General features: G+C 42.1%; 1 protein-coding gene across 7 annotated transcripts in view; it reads right to left on the bottom strand.

Moving 5' to 3' along the window:
• The window catches only part of ZBTB40 (zinc finger and BTB domain containing 40), a 73,736-nt gene extending 58,642 nt beyond the window's left edge, over positions 1-15,094 (bottom strand). For all 7 annotated transcript variants that reach the window (XM_034646096.1, XM_034646072.1, XM_034646077.1 and 4 more), the window contains exon 1: positions 14,928-15,094. The gene's annotated coding sequence lies outside the window, so the exon portion shown is untranslated. The remainder of the gene's footprint in view (positions 1-14,927) is intronic.
• Between the last annotated feature and the right edge of the window lie 225 nt (positions 15,095-15,319).

Here is a 15,319-nt window from a genome sequence, read left to right as displayed (position 1 = left end):
TAAATGTGTCATATCAAGTGAAAAATAAGTGGTTAATATTAGAATAGAAAGATCATACAAATCAACAAAGAAAACAAATTAACATTTAAAAAATTTTTTTAAATGGACAAAAAAAAATTCACAAAAGAAATTAAAAAATCAAAAGGATTTAAAAAGTTCACCCTTATGAATAATTAGAGAAATGCAAATTAAAACATTAACACTATTTTGGGGCGATCAAATTGGAAAAATTTTGCAATGATAATATTTAATTGAGAAGCAGTAGTTTTAGACCTTGGGCAAGGTCAGTGACCTTGGGCAAGTCACCTTGATCACTGTGACATTAATGTCTTTACAGTTTGTGTGTGTGTGTATGTGTGTGTGTGTGAAGATGAAATGGGATAATGCATCTGAATTGTTTTAGCAAAGTTCCTGTCAACAGTAAATGCTCAATGTTAGCTATTATTATAAAAATATTACCTGTATTCATAATGCAAGGGAGGGAGCATAGAGACAGGTGCCCACACAGTGCTGATGAAAGTATAAATTGGTAAAAATCCTTCAGAAAAGTAATACGGTAGGTAATCTGCTCATCTAGAGCCATAAAAAGTGTCTCTGGAGGGAGACATGAGAATTTGGGGGGGTTGGGAAGGATATACTCTATGTGTACTGTCTGAATGTTTTACCAGAATGTTTACACATCAGTTGTATAATTATAGATAAATAAAAAAAAATGAGAAGTCCATAATAGAAGAAAACAATTTTTTAACATTTATGCCTTTAGACCCATTTTTAGGAATCCATCTATATGGAAATAATTAATTAAAGATATAATGAAATATTTATGTATACTGAATTCAGAAGAATAGCATCACTGGTAAAAAACTGGAAACTTAGACGTACAATATGAGGTTTTTAAATAAATATGGTATACAGACATATTATGAAATATGCAGCCAGTAAAAATTAGGCTCTCTATAGGATACCTATAGCACGAGCAACCAAAAATAAATAAATACATAAATAAATTGGACTTTATCAAATTTAAAAACTTTCGTGTATTAAAGGATACTGTTATGAAAGCAAAAAGAGAACTCCAGAATGGGAACAAATACTCTCAAATCATTTATCTGATAAGGGTCTACTATCCAGAATATATAAATATAGCATATCAGAATACAGATCAGAACTTTTACAACTCACCAACAAAATGACAAATAAGCCCATTAAAATCAGGCAAAGGATTGGAATAAATGTCCCTCCAAAGAGGATATACAAAATGGCCAATAAGCACATGAAAAGATGCTCAGTATCAGCTGTCATTAGGGAAATGAAGATCAAAACTGCCAAGAGCTACCACTCTCCACTCACTAGGGTGCTGTAATAAAACAGACACACACAGACAGAAAGTACAAGTGTTGCTGAGGATGTGGAGAAATTGGAACCCTCACACATTGCTGGTGGGAATGTAAAACATGCAACCACCGTGGAAAACAGTTTGCAAGTTCCTCAGAAAGTTACACAGAGATACTCTAGGAGCCAGCAATTCCAATCCTAGGTCTAACCCAAATGAAATGAAAACATATATCCGCACTGGGGCGCCCGGGTGGCTCAGTCATTAGGCGTCTGCCTTCGGCTCAGGGCGTGATCCCGGCGTTATGGGATCGAGCCCCACATCAGGCTCCTCCGCTGAGAGCCTGCTTCTTCCTCTCCCACTCCCCCTGCTTGTGTTCCCTCTCTCGCTGGCTGTCTCTCTCTCTTTCTGTCAAATAAATAAATAAAATCTTAAAAAAAAACACACATATCCACACAAAAACCTGTACACTGATGCTCACGGGAGCATTACACGTAACAGCCAAAACCTGGAAACAACCCAAAACGTCCACCAACTGATAAATGAACAAACAAAATGTTGTATATCCATACAATGGAATATTATTCAGCCATACAAAGGAACGGAATACAGAAAATGGACAACAGGGGTGAAACTTAGAAACACTATGCTCTGTGAAAGAAGCCAGTCACGAAAGGCCACAAACTGGAGGATTCATTGTATGAACTGTCTAGAACAGGCAAATCCACACAGATAGGAAGTGGATTAGTGGTTGCCAGGGGCTGGGAGGAGAGGGAGTTGGGGAGTGAATGCTAATAGGTATGGGGTTTTTTTTGGAGTGACGAAAATGTTCTAGAATTAGAAAGTGGTGATGGTTACACAGACTTTTAAGCTGTACACTTTAAAACAGTAAATTGTATGGTATGTGAATTATATCTAAATAAATTTTTTAATTAGGCTCTCAAAGATTTTTAATAACATGAGGAAATGCTCTCCATATACTAAAAGAAAAAAAAACCCAGCATGTAATTGTATATATAATTCCAATTTGGTTTAAAAATATATGTACATACATATACACATTAACATTTAAAAAGACTTGGGGCGCCTGGGTGGCACAGCGGTTAAGCGTCTGCCTTCGGCTCAGGGCGTGATCCCGGCGTTATGGGATCGAGCCCCACATCAGGCTCTTCTGCTATGAGCCTGCTTCTTCCTCTCCCACTCCCCTCGCTTGTGTTCCCTCTCTCACTGGCTGTTTCTGTCTCTGTCAAATAAATAAATAAAATCTTTAAAAAATAAATAAATAAATAAAAAGACAAAATATATCAAAATGCTAACTGCATTCCTAGGTAGTGTCATGATGGGGGATTTATTTTCTTCCTCATACATTTCAGAATTTTTTATAGTAAACATGTATTATTGTTATAACAAGGGAATTTAAAAATAGAAACCCAGGTAGGTCTGGCTGGCTTCAAAGCCAGTGTCATTTACAACAACCTATTCATTCATTAAACATTTATTTGGTTCCTACTATGTACCACGCAAATGAAATAAGATATAATCTCTGCCTGCAGGGAATTTACGCAAGTCTAGCGTGGGGTTTAAACCTGAGTCCACAGACTGGGAAAAGGAAGAAGAGCCCATGTGTTCTCTAAATGACACGCAATGTTGTCCAACTGCACACTTTGTGGGGCAGAGGGCCCGCGGCTGTCCTGAGCGGCAGTGTGCCTTAGTGCTTTAAGGATAGAGCTGGAGCCCGACTACCTGGTGAGAAGCTTGAATGTCCAATCACAAAGTGTGTGATCTGAGGTTTCTCATCTACAAAATAGAGGTAATGATAATACTTCTCTCACCGGGTGGTTAGAAGACTCAATGAGTTAATACACCTAAAGCACCGGCACCATGCTCGGAGGACATAGTAAGTGCTCAATAAATGCACGAGCTGCCAACCACTATCGTCACCACCCCCCCACCACCAACTTCTCAAGGAGGCAGAGACAGAATGGACTAAAGACCACTGGAAAGGCTGTTTTCCACATCTCAAAACTGGCAGCATCTGATTCTTGATAAGCCTATAATAACCACTGTATTAAACTAATTTCTTTTTCCAGATTCTCTCCATTTCTACGGAAACTCTCCTTTTGAGGCAGGCTATAACACACAATGCGACAAAACATCGAAACGTTCCACGTAACCAACTGCTTGTGTCCTCGTATCTTCTAACTCCCAGAAACAAGTGATTTTTCAAGACGATTCTAATGGAAGGAGGCTTTGAGAGGCTTATCTGTCTTTTGCCTGCCTTTCTGGCCGTGCTGCTCTGATCCGGTAGTTCACCCATGATGACTCTCCGCAGGCCAAACGGCAGTCTGTGGAGCAACACAGTCATCTCCCGAGTGACTGGGGGCTGCGACTGCATTCCGCCCACGGCCACTCTTCCATCCTACAGTCGAGAGTCTCAACAAGAAATCACTGTGCCAATGCTTCTATAGCCAGCCTCTTAGGTGTTAAAAAGAAAAAAAAAAAAGACTCTTGGCTTTGTCACTGGTACTGACAGGCATCTTGAGTGACCTGAAGATGTGGATAAGTTCTGAGGTTTCACCAACTTGAGAATATGCTTTTTCTCAGCAGCGAATCATCAATCTGGACACACAGTAACACCGCACCAAAGCCCAAATTCAAAGATACCCATTTAATATAAAAATTAGAGAACTTAGGCAACTACACAATACCAAACCAGGCCTGGTGACTCAAGAGACCAGGTGCCTAATGATCAAGGTCAGAGGCTCTAAAGCCCGCACGCCCGCCCAGGGGCGAATCACAGCACTGTCCCCCTCAACGGCTGTGTGACTTTAGGCAAGTGGCCTAACTCTCTAGGCATCACCTTCCTCATATGTAAAACGGGGATATTAGTGCTTACTAGTGGGGTGACTATAAGCAGTAATAAGTCACTGCATGTATATGAGTCAATACATGTAAAGAACATTTCCTGTAACATTGTAAAGATTCATTAAATGTCAAAAGGAAGCAGAAAAATCCACCTGCCAAAATATCTGATTTTATAGGTCTTAGGTTGGATATGTACTTTTTAACAATCACTCCGCCTCATCACTTATATACGTTACACATGTATCTTCTATATGTCAAATACTGCTTTTTTTTTTTTTTAAAGAACAGACTTTATAGACAACCACACTGCTAGTTTCAAACAGCTGGTCTGAGATGGGGGTCAGCTAGGAAAGGGAGAGAAAATGGGGTGGGTAGGCCTCTCATAACAAGAGTGCTGGGCTATAATGTGAGAGAATTCGAAGTCCTAAACTCATTGAAAATTAGCAGGAGATACAGGAACTTTTGAAATCACCTGGTCCAATTCCAACATATTGTAGATGAGGAAACGGAGGTGTTGACAAGTGTCTTAAGATCTTCCAGGTCAGTTACCCATGTTTTTGGTACATAGTCTAAGTGGAAAGCAATGAAGAACACATTTTGGAAAGGGAAAAAGACAAAGTTTGGAAGGGTTAAGGTAGGGATCTAACAATAGGAGCTAACATTTGCAAAGGTTTATTATATCCCAGGCACTATGCCAAGCACTTTGCATGGTAGCCTTACATAATTTTTGCAAAACCTGTGAGGTAGTTACTATTATTAATTCCTCTTTCAACTGAGAAAGTAGAGTCCTATCAAAAGGAAACGGCTTGCCCCAAATCACAAAGTTGGTGAGTGCCAGAGTCCGTAGATGAACCCACGCCGTCTGACTCCAGAGCCGGAACCCTCACCACTGGATACTGCCCAAGCGTGGGAACGGAAAAAGCAGTGAAGCTCTTGATCCCTCAGTCTTTCTCCTACTTTTCTGGTAACTTCTCTGTTCAGAGGCAGTGCAGAGATACGTGGTAAAGAAACTGGGGGCTTTTGTTGTTGCTGTTGTTTGTTTTTAATTCCAGTAGAGTTAACATACAGTGTTATATTCGTTTCAGGTGTACAATATAGAGGTTCAATCATTCTGTACATTAGCCAGGGCTCATCACTGATAGTGTACATAAATGAAGTGTTTTTAAAGTAAGAGGAGATGCCACTAATTTAGAGGCTACTTATTCTGTGCTATATGAGGCGCCACACACACTTGTCAGGGCCCCCCAACTTGTCCAAAGCCACGAAGCACGTGATGGTGCTGCTGGGGGAGGTGGAGCCCATGCAGCCCTAGCGAGGCTCTAAGGCCCCATTTCCTTAGTCAGGGGACAGTGTGTGCCTGTCCATCCAGCAGATCTTTACTGAGCCCAGCCGAACACCCTTAACTAAAGCTGTCCTTACATAGAGAAGAAATTCAGCATAATCCTGCTCTCAGAACCCTCATGGCACACGTAAGAACAGATCACTTTCAGCTTGGAACGCTACTCTTCTTATACCTCAGTAGCTGAGTATCAGACTCAACTACTCAAGACTAGGGAGCTCCCACCGCCCACATTACTGCCCTCTGACACCTTGCAGATCACCCAACCTTCGCTAGACCTCTGTGCACACTTCGAGATGAACTCCGAGTGCTGAAAGCTTTTGTCTTTGAAGAAGCAGGAATTATTTTCATCTCTAGCTTTCTCTTGTTTATCACCAGGTGTATGACAAAAGCGTTAACTTGAGGAGCTAACAACAACAACAACAAATGCAAAGAGGATAACTTCTCTATTGCTTCTAACTTGGGGAAAGAGCCTATGGGATTCCGTAGTATTTGCTCAAAAATGTTCAAAGGAAGACATGGAAAATTTCATCCTCAACACTTCACTACCTGAGAAAAAAATCCAGAACTCTAGAGGCCAATTATTCTGCTGTCTTGGAGTCTGACCTTAGAAAGATTTGAACCTGCCTAGAACTGAGGGCAGCTGACAGCAGAGTGCCAGCTATATGTGCAGCCGGTATGGAGGGCGGTCAGAGCTAACGCCTGCCAGGGCTTCGGAGCATCATTCACGAGTTACAGCGTGACACTAAACCTATGGGCTAAATGAATAAGAGCAGCGCATTTTACTGTTATTTAAATTTGTAAGTTCCTACTATGTTCCCACTATCATGCTGGGAGCCGGGTACTCAAAACACTGGCAGGCCTTAGAAATCAACTAGTTCTGGACTACATTAATAAAACTAGGCCAAGAGAAGGCAAGTGAGAGCAGAGCATAAGGGAAGCAGGAGGGAAGGGGTGATAGGAGGTCTTCCTTTTTGCAAACAGAAGTGAGGGAAATCTTTGTGACATGAATTAGGAGACGAAGGTAATACTATGAGCTGGAGTTAGAATGGAGTTTAGAATGGTTCTTGACTGTCTCCCTTGCTTCCGCTTTTCCCTGGCCAGTTGGGAGTTTAAAATTTGAAAAATAATCTTAAGGAGCTAAAAAGAGTTGGGTTATAAACCTGACTTTGATTTTGTAACCCTGAGTTACTTAATTTTTCAAAACCTGTTTCCTCAACTGTAAAAGGGAGGTGACATTTATATATATAATGCTATCCATACTTTTGCATGTTTGAAATGTCCCTATTTTAAGGGAGATACTAATACCTATTGCTTAGTTGCTATAAGGATTATAAGAAATAATTACAGAAAATACCTAGCCAGCCCCCGGCACTTTGTAGTATTCAATAAATGATAACTATCATTATCAACATGCTATTTTTTTAAAGTTCTGGGATGAGGGCAAGGAGAACAAAATTCTACGAGCCAGTGAATTAATAGCTGCAGACTGTACGCTTAGGAATATCTGGATGTCTGTACAAGGACAATCTTTCCATATATGGGTCTTATAGGCTCACTCTTTCATCTACTTTCATCTTCCCCTTCCTGCTTTATTCATCCGTTCAACAAACATGCACAGACTGCCTACTGTATGTAGGACACAGAGCTATGTAGTGAGAATGGAGGAGGACAGACAAGAGAAGGGCTTGTGAGGGGGCAATATTAATAGGATGGGCTGGAGGGAACATCTATGAACCATCTGAAATGATATACAAGAAGTTTTGAGTATGCGGGTGTGTACATGCCTCTGAGAAGTTCTGGAGGGATTCTAAGAGGAATTATTTTTTTTTAAAGTTAAGACTGAAAATCTAATAAACTTAACAAAAGCATACAAAATTTATAGGAAAAAACATAAAACACTCCTGAAAAATCACAAAAGTGGCCTTAGCAAATGGAAAGACGGGCCACAATCTTGGATAAGACTCAACATCATAAAGATGTCAGTTCTCTCTAAGCTAATTAATAAATTTAACATAATCTCAATAGAAATACCATCCATTTGTTGCTGCCTGGAACTAGACAAACTGATTATAAAGTTTATATGGCAGAATAAACAAGCAAAAGCAGCCAGGAAAACACTAAAAAAGAGCAATATGAACAAATTGGCCCTTCCAGATGTTAAAAAAATTATAAAGCCTCTAAAATTCATATGGTTTTGTAACAGCGTATGAATTGACAATCAAATCAATGGAACAAAATAGTAAGAAACCGAAATGTATACAACAGTTTAGTATCCAATTAAAAGAGCATCTCAAATCAATAGACAAAAAATAAGAACTTTCTTTTCTTTTTTTTTTTTTTAAGAGAGAGAGAGAAAGGATGGGGCTGGGGTGGGAGGGGGGAAGGGAGAAAAAAAGTCTTAAGCAGGCTTCACGCCCAGCGTGGAGCCCTACCCCATGACCCCAAGATCAGGACCTCAGTTGAAATCAAGAGTCGGACACTTAACTGAGTGAGCCACTGAGGTGCCCTAATAAGAACTTTTCATAAGCAGTGTTGGAACACCTGGTTGGCTATTGGGGAAAAGATAAAATTGGATCCTTCGTCAAGATAAATTTCAAAAGGATAAGAAAGAACCTTAGATGTTTAAAAAATAAAAAGCAAAACCATACATATACTGGAAGAAAACATTAATGAATTCCCCATAAATTAAGAGCAGGGCAAACTTCCTAAAGCAATACACTGCAAGACCCATAAATACAATATATAAAGATGTAAAACTTTTGTACAGCAATAAAACAACATATGCAAAGTTAGGCATATGACAAATTGGAAAAAATATTTTTGCAACTTAAACCACAGACATTGGACAGATATCCTGTATCTCATTTTAAAGGAGAAAACAAATTTAAACTATACTGAAATTATTTCTTACCTAACAGATGGGCAAAACCCCCAAAACTTTGATAAGAAGACTCAAGAGAAACAGAGAAGGAGGATCAGGTATGAAATAAAAACTTCTGTGAGTGCACCTTGTTATGTAGTTTTGATTTTGGAACCACGTAAATGGTTTACATAGTTAAAAAACAAAATTAGATTTTTAAAAGCAATTTTTTTTTCAAAGATTTTATTTATTTATTTGACAGAGAGACAGCCAGCCAGATAGGGAACACAAGTAGGGGGAGTGAGAGAGGAAGACGCAGGCTTCCAGAGGAGGAGCCTGATGTGGGGCTCGATCCCATAACACCAGTATCACGCCCTGAGCCGAAGGCAGACGCTTGACGACTGCACTACCCAGGCGCCCCTAAAAGCAATTCTTAAAGTTTAAACAAGTGAGCCTGTTGATAAAGCTTATCAAGTTGGTGGCATAAGCACCAGAGAAAAATAAATACATCAACTGACCTGAGGACAGTATCTGACTACACATTTGAGGCAGCACACAGTTTCGGGACAAAGGAACCACATAAAAAAACTCAAACAACATTCGGTGATCTAATGGTCAATGCAGACAGTGGCACTGCTGGTTACTAACATGGCTGGGAAAATCCAAAGCCCCAGGATGCAGCCCACTTGTCCTGGGAAGGATGAAGTTCTGTGGCCCATTGAGCATGACGGACTGGTACTCAAATAGAAGGGTGAGAGGGGAGGAGAGAGAATAAGATGAGGCTTGACACAGGCCTACCCAGAGCTTGAGGGCAGCACAGGCCAAGCCAAGGCCTGCATTATCCTGAGGGCAGGCAAGCCATTTGAGAGTTTTAAGCAAGGGGGAAACAGTCACACGTGATCTGTGCTTTATAAAGATCACTGGCAACAGTGTACAAAATAGATTAGAAAGGAACAAAGGAAGAAGCCAGCTGGCCAGCTCCGAGGCTGTTGTAGTAATTCAGGACAAGAGATTATAGTAGCTTTAACCAAAAGAGAAAGGGGACATCAATAGGCTTGTAGCCTAAATAAATGTGTGCTATTTGCGGGTAGGGAGTGGAAGGAGGGTGGGGGGTTGACAGAAAGGGAAGAACGTGGGGGGACTTTCTGCCTTTTGCAACTCTGTGGTGCCATCCACTGAGACTAGGAACTGAAGATAAATACCAGATGGAAGAAAAATGGCAAGTTCACTGCTGCCAGAGCCCCTGACATCATCCTTCAGAGCCAGTGGGGACAAGGAGCTAAAGGAGTCAAGGTCAAAGATCCAACAGTCAGGCTGTAGTCTTAGAAAGCTGAGAAACAGATGAAACTAGCAGATTAGATGACCTCTTGCAATATTTTCCCAAAATCAGAAATAGAACCACACACTGTTCACTTTGTTTTTATATTTTAATAAATTTCAAGTAACCAATATTTAGAGCCTCAAAAGCTAGTAATCCTTTGTTTCTAATCTCCCTCACCCTTCTTGGGCCCTCCCTTTCCTTCATAAAAATTTACTTGATGAAACGTTGAGAGTCCCAGAATTAGACTGTCTGCTAATAGCAGAGGTCACTCATGCAAATACCTCCAGGGGTCAGACAGATGTAAAATCTCTCTCTGTAAATGTAAGCAACTCACTGATAAACACTGTACGGGCCAAACATACCATGGGCCACAGCAGTTTCCTACTGAGGTCCCATGTTTGCAAAACGTCCCAAGATAGACTTAAAGATAGTCCCTTCCTTTTCTTTCCATTTGAGTACTAATAAACCAGAAATTGCATCTTTGAGTTGACTTTTTCAGAGGTCCTAGTATTAGGTAAGTGAGGTAAGTTTGGTTTCAGAAAGAGCTGTTTCCCTTCACAGACACAGAGGGATGCCAGGACAAAGCAGGGGCAATATCCCTCCTCCTTCACTCCTGTCTCTGCCTCCTTGAATCCATCCCTCTCCTCCTCCTCCCTCCCTCCTACCCCTACTTTCCTATGGCCCTGAGGCACCAAGTCCATCTACATGAAGTTGATGCCTAGAGCCAAAGTGCTAGGCTGCTACCACTCTTCCTTTCACCTGTCAGAAGAAACAAATACGGCAACTGCTACCAAGGTTGCCAAGACAACAGATCGCCAGCGTGGCAGTCTCCTGTAACATCATGACAATGACCTCTGAGGCATTTCTGAAGTAGCTCATTGGGTAAGTACCTCTACCAGACATGATCACTCTCAACCATGCTTGGCCACTTTTGACAGGAAACAAGGCCTGGAAAGATACTTTCAAAACTGCAGTCAAGACCACACAGCAGTAAGAAGTAACTGGTTTCAGGGGGATTCTCAACACTACTTTGGGCCAGTGGTATTACATGTGACATTTCATTGTTGGCTCTGCACCTTGAGGGTCAAGGATCCCTCTGAGACCTAATTAGAGAGATGGGCTCACTCCCCAGAAAAATGACACTGAGACAAATTTGCAGGCAAATTCGAAGGATTTGTGGGTCCCCTGCAACTCAACCATTTACCCCAGATTAACAACCTGGGATCAGCTATAATGTATTTACTTCATTTAAGGAAATGAAATATTTGGTGTCATGAATTTGAGGATTTGGGGTTAAATAACAACATTGGGGAAATATAAGGAAAGCTAACGTTCTTTCCTTACCCTTATTTCCCGAGAGGGCTTCAGAAGCTTCCAAACTGCAATGGTCTCTGCAAATCACACACCGAACCCCCTCCATGACTTAAAGAAAGTGACAATCTCATCTCTGAATTTAAATGCCCTTAATATTTAATTTTTTCCTCTACATGGCTCCAGCTTGCTTTCTTCGCATCATCGGGATGATGGCTTTAGAAGGCAGCCTATTGAAGATCTGGAAAACCATAAATTCCAATTCAATTTCCTTGTGAAAATCAAAGAGCTCACTTTCTTGAAGAGCTGAAAGCGGCTGAGGGGTCACTGCCTTCCTCTGGGGTGCTGGTACAGGCAGTACTCCAGAAGGGTAACGTAAATACTCAGTATGAGGCAACAGGGCATACCAATTTGTTTTTCAATCTATTTTATTTCAGTTCAAAGCTTCTTTGCAGACAGATAGCCCAAGAAAATAAGCCACACTTTGGTTATACTCAGTCTTCTTCAATCCCCAAAAGCAGTTGAGTATTGCCAAAGTGTGGCTTGTTTTCCTGCAGTGCCTGTCTGCAATGATGCTTTGAACTGAAATAAAATAGATTGAAAAACAAATTGGTATGCCCTTGCTCCTCCTGCAGCTTTATATTATCCTTCAAAACTAGTGTTACCACCTTCTCTTCACGGGAACCCAACAGACCCAAATCACAGAGTAAAACTGGAATATTTGAAATGTGAAGGTCCCACCCAAACCTAAAATAGCAATTTAATGCAGGGCTTATTGTTAACATTGCATTAACATGCCATTCTCTGTCCAGTTCCTTGCTCCATTTGCTGGGCTGGATTACATCTTCTAAGGACATGTGCAATCCGGTTACTAGACACAATTTAAAGCAAAACTTGACATTGCTGATCTTCCTATACAGTTTGCTTGATTTCTTACTGCCTCTGCAATTTTTCACATTCATGAACCCAAACACCTTTTTTTTTTTTTTTACCAAAAGTCTGCTACTTGCTTTAAAGCATCCAATGCCTTGCATAAAGTATGCAACATTATTTTGAAAGCTTTCAGAGGAAACCCAAAATCATCTGCAAACAAACTTTGAAATGACCGCCAACTAGAAGAAACCTATCATCTTAGACTGCCTTAAGAAAATGCACATGCCTTCAAGGGAGGAACTCGCTAAAATAATGAAAAGTGCTCTGAATAGACAGTTGTATAATTTGGTTGAAAAAAAAATTAAAAGTCATTTGGAAGAGTTCCTCTCTCAACAGAAACATTAAGAAAAAATAAGATCTGTTCCTGTCCCCGCACCCCATCAAAGAGAGAAACATACATACATAACCTCAGTTCTGTTGGTAACATAATCCTAGATTTTTGTTATTATTTAGCACTTCAAATAAACTTCCATTTGGGGCCAACTTTGGTTAGTTTTCTCTAACTGGAATTCAGCAACATGTGTAACAACAACAAAAAGAAAACACCCAACAGGTTATTGCATTTTCTCTTAATAATCCACAAAACCACCTTTGAGGAGGTACCATCATCCGCCTTTCACATATTAATCTGTAACCGGCCCATGGGTGGGCCGCTCTCTCAGCAGTAAATCTGGCTTTAGGGCCAGAGACTCGGAGCACAGGACTGAATCATAGCACCACTACTCACTTCTTCCACTCCTCCAACACCCCAAATTCTTGCCACCTCACAATCCCTTATCCTATTAAAAAGTTCTTCCTTCCCAGGAAGGACTCCTGTCTCCCCTCTCCCTTCTTGCTGGACTGGGTCCTTGTCACTTAGAAAGTTTCAGCTCAAACTACCTTTCACCAGAGGCTTGCTGAGCCATCCCGGTAAGGGGGGGCTCCCAGGTTAGCACTGTTTGACTGCCTTCATCACAGATGTCACTATTTGTCTTAGACATAAGGTGTTAGGTCCCTCCTGCTCATGGTAATCATAAGGCCTAGCACAGTGGTGTCTAGTACATAGCAAGCACTCAAATATTTGCTCAACCAATGGCCTGAATTTATTTAAAACTTACCAGACTACAGGCCGTGGGCACAGGCTAGCAGCTGATACAAAAACAGGTGAGGTGCGCTCCTGCCCTTGAGGGCATCCCAAGTTGGTAGAAAAGATAATAAACACATGGGATAATACAGGGTGGTGTGATCAGCTGAGGTTCAGATCTCAGCTCCCTTGAACATTCGCTATGTAACCTCAGACATCTCTCTTCTCTGAGTCTCAGTGTCCTCATCTTTAAAATGGAAATATTAATACTACCTTTGCCATAGTATTGGTGAGAAGACTGAATGATAATCCACGTAAAAAAAGCACATGGTGCATTAGCATGCAGAAATCATTTAATAAATATTAACTACTAATTTTATTATGATGCTATAACAGCAGTATCTGAAATTACCTTTGTTTACTTGTATACCATCTGTCCAAGACCCTACTGAATTTAAATTCTGTGAAAGGCTAAGATCACGTTGACCTTGTTCACCACTGTATTTCCGGGGATTTGAACATCCCTAGTACATAGTAGGTGCTCAACAAATACTGAATGATTCATGAAAGCATGCAGGCAGGCATGGGGTGTTCTGAAATCATTTGTTAGTTAAACTAGAAAGGAATAGCTAGGTTCGGGAACTACTGCCATAGAAGAAAGTCATCTAAAATCAGAAAGTAGGGTTTGGCAGAAGTTTGAAGATTTAGCTAAGTAAAGAAAAACTTCATTTTGAGGTTGTAATTATGTCTCCATAAACCATATACAGATTTGGATACAATTTCAAGCCAGAACCATGGAGCCCCAGGTTGAGACTTGAAAGAAGTTGAAGTGGCATGAGGTGGGTTACCAAGCAGAGGGCTTCCAGGGGTGAGCTCAATTTGCCAGACCTATAATGTACTGCACCCTTAGGAAGCTTAACCTCAGAATTTGGTCTTCCTCTCTTAGGTGGAAACATGGACACTTACTTATCAAGTATTGTTAACAAAAAAAACCTCGGATATGAACATAAATAAAGCACCTGGCTTATTGTAGGCATTAGATGGATGGTTCTGTTATCAAAAATAGGGGAAACAATTCCCACGTTGAGTAATAGATCAATAAGACCAGGGCTTTGGGTGTACGGGATAGTTTTAATTGGAGTTTGCCATTCCGTGAGAAGTGATCAGAAAAACCGCTGGACGACACTGACCAGTCTGCTTGTGTCTAGAGCCGGGGTTGGCACACTTCTGCGAAGGGCCAGGCCTAAGTATTTTCGGCTTTGTGGGCTATGCCGTATCTGTCTCAATTACTCAACTTAGCCCTTGTTACAAGAAAGGAGCCACAGATGATACAGAACAATGAACATGGCTGTGCTCCAATAAAACTTCACTTGTGGACACTGATATTTGATTTCATACACATTTCACAAATTACACGAAAGTCTTCTCCCCGCCCCCAGCCCCGGCCATTTAAAGATGTAAAAACCACTATTAGTTCCCAACAGACAAAAATGGGGTGGGGTGGGGATTGGCCCAAGGCCGGAGTTTGCCGACGCCTGGTGCACTTGGCAGAAGAAGGGGGGGACAGGCTCGAGAAGCAACAGCGAGGAGGCCTCAGATCGCGCCAAGTAGCAGACGGTGAGGGGCGAGGGCAGGCCCCAGGCGGGGTCCAAGCCGGGTACGCCCCGACGGGGCCCGGCGGCCTCTCCCCACCGCAGACTTACAGCGGAGCCTGCGCTCAGGGTGGGAGCTGCCCCAGGGGGTCCGCGTCCCGGGCGAGAGGAAGCGACTGGGACTTGGCAGAACCCGCGGAGTTCGCACGCCGAAGGGTCTCAGCGCGCCCCTCATTTGGGGCGCCTCTCGGGCCTCAGCTACTAAAGGGGTCTCCACGCTGAGTCCCAGCCCCGTTTCTATGGTTACCTGTTCAGCACCGATTCAAACTGCCGTTCTTTATTGACAGCGCCATAGAGGACACGAACACTCCTGCCCGAAGGGAACAATAAAGCTTTCTCCATTCAACAGCGCCAGAGACGCCAGAAGGCGGCCATTTTGAGGCCGGCGCGTAAGGAGTATAAGCAGCGAAGGGGCGGCCCGACCTGCCCCGCGCGCCACAGTCACGTGCCGGGGGCGGGCCTCACGGGGCGGGGCCTGCGTCGCGCGCGCCCTCCACCAACGCTAAGACGCAGGGTCTAGCTGCGTTGCGGGCTTGTTCTCTGACCTGTGACCTTTAGCCACTCCGTCCCCTCCCCGCTCTCTCTTTTGAAAGTTTTAGCGGAGTTCCACGGACTTTTGCTGGGGCAGTGCTAGGCTTA

The sequence above is a fragment of the Ailuropoda melanoleuca genome, chromosome 2 (assembly GCF_002007445.2).
Source record: "Ailuropoda melanoleuca isolate Jingjing chromosome 2, ASM200744v2, whole genome shotgun sequence".
Lineage (NCBI taxonomy): Eukaryota > Metazoa > Chordata > Mammalia > Carnivora > Ursidae > Ailuropoda > Ailuropoda melanoleuca.
The sequence above is the reverse complement of the archived record's forward strand: the minus strand, read 5'-3'. Positions and strand labels throughout refer to the sequence as shown.